The 7,440-nt window shown below is 43.9% G+C and overlaps 2 long non-coding RNA genes across 2 annotated transcripts; both read left to right on the forward strand.

The window, feature by feature from the left end:
* Window positions 1-3,191: 3,191 nt before the first annotated feature.
* LOC123161899 (uncharacterized) lies at window positions 3,192-4,128 on the forward strand. Its single transcript, XR_006480939.1, has 3 exons — window positions 3,192-3,625; window positions 3,796-3,875; window positions 3,985-4,128. It is a non-coding gene; the product is annotated as an uncharacterized lncRNA (long non-coding RNA).
* Window positions 4,129-4,968: 840 nt separating this feature from the next.
* On the forward strand, window positions 4,969-6,268 carry LOC123161891 (uncharacterized). The gene is made up of 3 exons (XR_006480938.1): window positions 4,969-5,189; window positions 5,339-5,546; window positions 5,633-6,268. It is a non-coding gene; the product is annotated as an uncharacterized lncRNA (long non-coding RNA).
* The last annotated feature ends 1,172 nt before the right edge of the window (window positions 6,269-7,440 follow it).

The following is a 7,440-nucleotide window of genomic DNA, read 5'->3' on the forward strand; positions in this document are numbered from 1 at the left end:
GCCGTCCGCCGCCTGGAAGCAGACGGCAAAGTAGGTCTTTGCCGTAGCCTTCTTTGCCGGAGCCTTTTGCCGTCCGCGGCTGACGGCAAAGGTCTTTGCCGTCCGCCTTTCGAGCCTTTGCCGTCCGCCGTGGCAGACGACAAAGTAGCTGTTTCCTGTAGTGTTAGTTAGCGATTCTACTGTGACCCCGTCCTATCACGTGTGTGGAGTAACCGCTTTCCATGTTACGATTATCGCATGGTACGGGCAATCTTTTTGCAAAATATGTCCTTAGCAAATCTCGAGGACGAGATTTTTCTTAAGGGGGGTAGTGTTGTAACACCCCAAAAATTTAACCATATTTTGTTTATTAAAATTTTGCTAAGAAATTAAATTTTCCTTTTTCTGGATTTATTTTTGATCTCAGAACCTCTCTTTTCTCCTAAGTTGTGGAGTTTTCACCCCAAGTGAAAACTTTCCAATTATTATTGGACTTGTTTACCCTCTCTAATAAAACAATTCTTTTATCAGTGGGATTATTTATAATTATTTTTCCCTGAGCTTTATTTCTCTAAAATGGGTTTTCATAAGTTTTAGGGTCCCATTTGCACTGCAACCCTTTGATAAATTCATGTAAAAATCCCACCAAAATTTGGGGATGACATGTGATGTTCCTAGATCACTTTTGTGCAAAAATACCCCTTTAGTCATTTGGAGATTTTGAGCTTTTCCCCAGGTTTTCAAATCTGATCCAGTTTGCACTTTTGCACTACAACCTATTTAAATATTTCTTTAAAACTTCCACCATAATTAGGGGATGTTAGTAGGAGTATATTATTCAACTTTATGCAAAAAACCACTGATGTTCTTTGAAAATTTTGAGCAAATCATCCTCTTTTGCTCTCTGGCCCAGTTTGATATTTTCTACTGCAACCCCATTTTATTTTGCTCTGTTGCCCATGATTCTTTTTCCTGCTTATAGTCCTCCCTACAAAACCCTTAAGTCCAGGAGAGTGGACCCATTGGAGTACATGCTTTGAATTCCACAAAAGCTGCAACTCTTGCTTCGTTTTTCCTTGGACACATGACTTCCAGCAAGACCTGTGGTCCAGAGGATTTGTAATGACCACAACTCAACACCGAGACCTTCATTCCGAAACATCGATGGAATTCCAGCACCGAATTTTTCACATAATTCCTTGAGCTAAATCTTTTCTTCTATGCACCAGCTGAAAAGCGAAAAGGGAAACATTTTAGAGAACAGATTAAGACAAGCTGGTTCAATTTCTTTATGGAATTTCCATAACTGAAACAGTTACAAGTTGCACGATCAAATAAACAAGAAATGCTATCAAACCAATCACAGAAGATACCATCAAACAAAAACTCTACTGCAATGTTATGTCAGGACCGGTTTTCGGGATATTAATTTCCCAGAAAATGGCCCTTGCGCTCGAGGTGTTCCGGCTCCTGCCGTCGTTGTGCACGTGTAGGACCACCCGGCTGTACAAAGGGCTCGCCAAGGCGCTCGCGGAGGCCGGGAGGTTCGACCAGCTCCAGTGGCTGGTCCGCGAGATGGTGGCCATCGACAGTGTAATGCCCGGGCCGCAGATGCGGTCTGCCATCGCCATCATGAGCGAGGCCGGCCACACGGAGGGCACCGAGGACTTTGTCCAGGAGCTTTCGCTGGATGCTAGGATGCCGTGCGCCGTGGACGATGCAGATGGCGAGGGAGACATCGAGGAGGAAGAGGATGGTGACAAGGACACGCCCAGTGCTAAAGAGACGCCGCTCAAGCCATGGCTAGACCCGCGGGAGCTCGCCAGGGCGCTGGAAGGCTGGGACCCCAAGGACGTGGCGGAGCTGGAGGCCGCCCGGATCGTCTGGACGCCGCGACTCGTGTGCAAGTTCCCGCGCGCATTCAGGAAGCCGGAGACGGCGTGGGAGTTCCTCTGCTGGGTGGCGTGCCGCCCCGGCGGCTTCGCACACGACCGCGACACCGCCTCATCCTCGCCGCCGTGCTCACCGAGGGACGCCACCGCGGCAGTGCAACACCCCGTGTCTCCACCACTGCCCGTCTCCACGAGCTTTGCTTCCCCGTTGACGCTCGCGCTCCACCACTGGGCGCGCGCCGAGGAGGTCGTCGGCGCCGCCGCGCTCAAGATGCTCGTGGGGGGGGCGCAAGAAGTGGAAAATTTCACCCTCCCTCCAGGCCAAAATTTTCGCCGGCAGCCCCCCAAGCGGCGAAAAATGCCGCATGGGGGGTGGGGGGGGGGCAAACAAGTGGAGATGCTCTGAACCTCATATGGATATGTTTTATTTGATTTTTCCAAAAGCAACTTTGATGCTAGATGAGCCAACTTTACTGCTAAACAGAAGCAACTTCACTAGTAAAAATAACTAATTAGCAAAAATACTTTAACAGTCATCTTGTTTATCTAATTTTGTGCATTGAAACTAAACTTTTAGTGAGAAAGAAAATAGGTCAAAAATCTTGACATGTACCATTAGAACTATAAGGGAAAAAAATACTCGAATCGGCAGAGCAACTAAAAATAACAAACCTGTCGATTGATCAACGCTCAACAAATAATCATTTCAGTGCAATCTTGAAATATGCTTCTAGTAAAAGATTACAATGACAATCTAACTTACGTCGATCGCCAGAACTTCATTACAAAGCCAGCCAAAAATTCCAGTAAAGGCCGTCTTAATCATACCATGTTCAATATTAATTATTAAATGAAAATAATGCTCTAAGAGAAACTTGTTTTATTTTTGAAATAATCTCCTTTTATCAAAGTAAGTATATGGAGTAAACAATTAAATATATTTTGACAAAATACTTTAATCCATTTATTTGTTTTACGAGCAACTCCTTCAGTCCTTTCAGTTTGGTTATAAATTTACAATGATACTTGTAAGACGACACAAATAGTTACAATGAACTTAATACCAGTAAATAGTAGAGGATGTTAAAAATACCTAAAGTAGTAGGTTGACACAATAAATCTCTACTATCTAAAAGAAACTTAGCGTTCCGTTTCCCCTCTTACATTCCCCGCTTCGTCAAGCCTCTCGTACGACCCCCTCACCCCCCGATTTTATTTCCCCCGTCCCAGTCCCACCTCTCGTACGACCCACTCGATTTTCTTTCCCCCTCTGGCATGCTCCTCATGCCGGCGTCCGGCGCCACCGCTACCAACCTCCAGCCATCGTCCAGTAACCTCTCCCGCGCGCCCTATCTCGCTTCTTCTCCCTTCTCCCTTCCTTTTCTCTCTCTCACAAATCTTGTCTCTCTCTGTTTCAGAAACAACAGCACCATGGATCCTGATGTGGAGCTCCACTGCAGCCCGATCTGACCTGGGAGCGACCAGATCCGTGCGTCTCCGCCTCACTCCGCGTGCCTCCATGGTCCGCCGTCTTCCCGAGCACCGGCGCCACGCGACCAGATCCGTGCGTCTCCGCCTCGCTCCGCGCGCCTCCATGGTCCGCCGTCTTCCCGAGCGCCGGCGCTGCGCTCAGCCGACGCCATCCCATGCCATGGTCGCCTCCCTCCAGAACGACGTGGCATGGTCGCTTCCCTGCCTCTCCCGCAAGTGGGCCTTTGCGTTTCTTTGCTTTTTTTCAGGACACTAGGTGCCAGGTAAGGTGACCCAAGACTATTGCTTTCAGTTATTCAATGGTGTTCATACTGCATATTGCTATCAGATATGCCATTGCCTGCAGCGGCAAGCTTGAATGCCATGTTTGCATGTTTATTTGATTCAAGTGTATAGATAATGGGTAAACTGAACCATGCTAATTCGCTACCAGGTTGGAGATTTGGGATCGGATGCGCCAATAACAAGGGACCAAGGTGATGAACTAACGGCACGGGCAGAATGATTCTTCAGGTACCAACATAGTCGTCGACTAGAGAATTAAGTTAACTGTTTGATTTACTTGAAGCTCCAAATTGTAGTTATTTTATTCATTCACTAATTTGGTATAATCCTAACCTAGGAGGATTATCACTGTATGATATGAGATCAGGACGTTTAGCAATGATAAAACTCTGACATTGGATGGTTCTTTTCTGAAGTACAGTTGTAAGATCTTTGATTCTAGCTTCGACCTTTAACTGGACAGTACTAATTGGACATATAATTGGGAAATTATGCACAAGATATTCTGTTGTCTTTTGTTCTCCAATCAGATTCATCTAGCACTTTGTACACTTTCTAATTGTTCTACCCTCTACCTCTGAAACAAATTTGGTGATTTCTGCTATGATAGTTTCCAGCAAACTTTGGCCCTCGAGACACTTCCACTGTTTGGCGTCTATTGATTATTATTGGAATTGGTTCGACAAACTGTGTATATGTGACAAATTTACTAATCTGACCCAGCCTAATAATACGACAAACTGCTGCCTCTCCTCTCTGCTCCTTGCTGCCTGCGGCTGTCCCATCTCTCCTAGCGCTGCTGCTGCACTTCTTCTGAAGCTCTTCTCAAGCCCGTTGCTTAAGTTCTTCTCTGAACTCCAACCTGCGGCTGTCCCATCTCTCCTAGCGTTGTTGCTGCTTCTCTCTCTCAATTTTTTCTGTAATTCTGTGAACCATTGTTGTGCGATTATATGATTTGTGGTATTTGCTTGAGTGAACCTGTAAGGCTTGTACCTTATGCAAAGTGCTAGCACCTACATATTATCCAAATTTTTCTTCTAAATGTCATGAGGCATGAGCCACAAATTTTCTCAAGAATGACCCTTGGTATATATAAGGCATGCATGCAATTTTAATAATACTCTTTTGGCTCTCATTTATCTGTTGCCTTAGAGCATCATATAATATAGAAGAGTCAATCAAACAAAGCTCTTTCAATATCCGACAAAATATTTGTTGCCTGATTTATTTATAAGAAAATTCATCTGTGTATTTAGTTACATGATTTTAATTTGATCGTCTTCTTCCATCTTATTTTTGGTGACTATGATATTTCCTTAGGTTCACCTTGACCTTCACTGCCCGTGAAAGAGCTTAAGTAAATTGATGTTGTATCATCAGAATCTGTAGCCTGGCTCATCACAGGGGCTCTCTTATCAGCAAAATAGCTACTCTAGATGCGCAGATGACGATCCAGCCGCGGTTGCGCTTTATCTCGTCGGGACGAAATAGCCCTGCCTTGTCCCTGCCGCCGCCGGTAGAGGCTATTTTCCATAGGCCAAGGTGAACATCCATGTCTAATGGTGCGAATTTAGTCTGGTTCCATGAGCACTTCGTTCCCCGCCATGCAATCTTTGTTGATTCGGAAAGATGGGAGCTGTCTGTTTAGCTAATTCAATCTACCATTGATCATGCTAATTTTTGTTATATAGGAAACAACATGGACATGCTGCCCTTTTTCCCAATCAAAATACTTCTGTGTGGAGAGCTCGGGCGTCGGTGGCTGTGTCGAAGCAGAGCTCGGTCATCGGTGACAGCACGGCCGGCTGATTTGCGACTGGTCGGATGGCGAGCTTCACATACCTGTGCGCGTACCCATGGGTAACACACTATATTGGCCGCGCAAGAGCAAGTTCACAGGTGGTAAACTATATTCGTAATTTATGTTCATAAGTGATCTTGTACAGTACCATAGCCGAATCCTAATTTGTGACATTTGTTTGTAGTGATTGCAAGGGGAGAGATGTGCTGCACTTATGTCAGTAATCAGGGCAGGCCCATATCCATTATATGCATATTTTGTTAGTACTATTGTAATTTAGCAAGTTCTTGTTCTTTCCGTAAGTTGTTTGCTGAACATTTCATGCCGCCTTGAGCATGCAAAAGTACTTCTAAATTTTGCATGATATTTTGTTAGTCATAAATCATGTCACACACCACATCTATATTTTTTTATTTTGGTAGTTTAAAAATAACTATTCTAAATGTTCTTTTAATAACTATTCTAAATGTACTATAGACCGAAGTCAGAATATTGGTAAGCTCATTCTTTTTGTAAGCTATGGAGATGAATTTGATGAGTTGTGTGAAGATGAAAGGAAGCCGATGGAATATACTTTGATTAGCAGTGACCTTGGAGAGCGAATGGTGCCCCTACATAGACTTTACTGAAAAGTTGCTATTTAATGTTTTTTTGGTTAGAGAAAAGATCACAGTGGAAACAACTGCAGAAGCAGCGATTCAATGTTTTATTCAGTTTAACCATGACTATTCTTTTCATTCAGATATGCTATGAACTAAATTATGTATCTTCTTCGCCCTTGAATTGGATAATTACCGTGGTTTCATCTTTTGACTCAGATATGCGCAAGGAATTGAATAGGTGCTGGTTTTTTTTATCATAATCTGTCCACCGACAATGCATACGAAAGTAGATATGAAGGACTATTTTATGCCATTTGATTGGAACACTAAACTAGGTTTTGTTGGTTCTTGAGTGAAAAGATAGTAGATGGTGGAACAAGGTGCCCCAGATTAATTAGGAAATGAGAAAGTTGCATTTTGGTGATCCTATTTCTTTCTCTCCATAGCAATGCATGTGGGTTTAACGATATACAATCTATATATGTCTATTTCATCAACTAATACATGTATTGCACATGTTTTGTATTGTACCAATAGGAAGGTAAAGAGCTCTTGGTTGATTTATTTTTGAAAGCATGACCTAAAATACATCACCAATGCATAAATGACTATTGTTCTCCCGTTGCAACGCACGGGCAATTACCTAGTAAAGTAAACTTAGTTACGTATAGTATCTTTCTTTCACTCTTTCTCATGACCTTCGTACATGACAAATATAGCAGCGGCGTCTTCCTCTTGCCCTCATCCGTTCGTTGCCATCAATTTTTCATCTTGAATCAGTCTAATTGATCTCTTTACAGCCCCGGTGAATGGTTTTGTGAGAGAAACCAGTTGGAAATATGAGCAAATTACTATGAGATTTAATCCGAATAAATAGGAAATAGATCATATGACAGCAATAGTAGAGATTAAACTAATGATGCGAACTAGTATAGTAGATGAACAGATCACATCTAAAGCACATACTAGAAGCATGAATTCTACCACAATCTCGAACAGAAAGAATAGAATCACATACGGAGCAGCACCGCCGGCGTTGACGTTGTCATCCAGGACACTCCAGCCTCCCTCTTGCCCGGCTACTCACCGTTTCCGCCAGCTCCGCCAGCCTCCCTCTTGCCCTGCTAGCCGCTAGGATTCCATTGGTGCCATGCGTCGCGTGTGCGTGGATGGATAAAGCTGTCAACTGGATCGGCATGTACGCTCCTGCTGGCTTCGTGCGTTGCAGCGTTTCCGTTTTGTTTTTCCGGCGAATTTTCCATCAGCTAGCAATCGATCTGAGCGATTCATCAGATGGAATTGTTCATGTAACAAAAACTGAATACTATACGAGCAGGAGACGGCGCGCTGGTGTAGCAAAAGCCTTAAAACATACGATCTCGTGCGCTAC

Source organism: Triticum aestivum, chromosome 1D, assembly GCF_018294505.1.
Source record: "Triticum aestivum cultivar Chinese Spring chromosome 1D, IWGSC CS RefSeq v2.1, whole genome shotgun sequence".
Lineage (NCBI taxonomy): Eukaryota > Viridiplantae > Streptophyta > Magnoliopsida > Poales > Poaceae > Triticum > Triticum aestivum.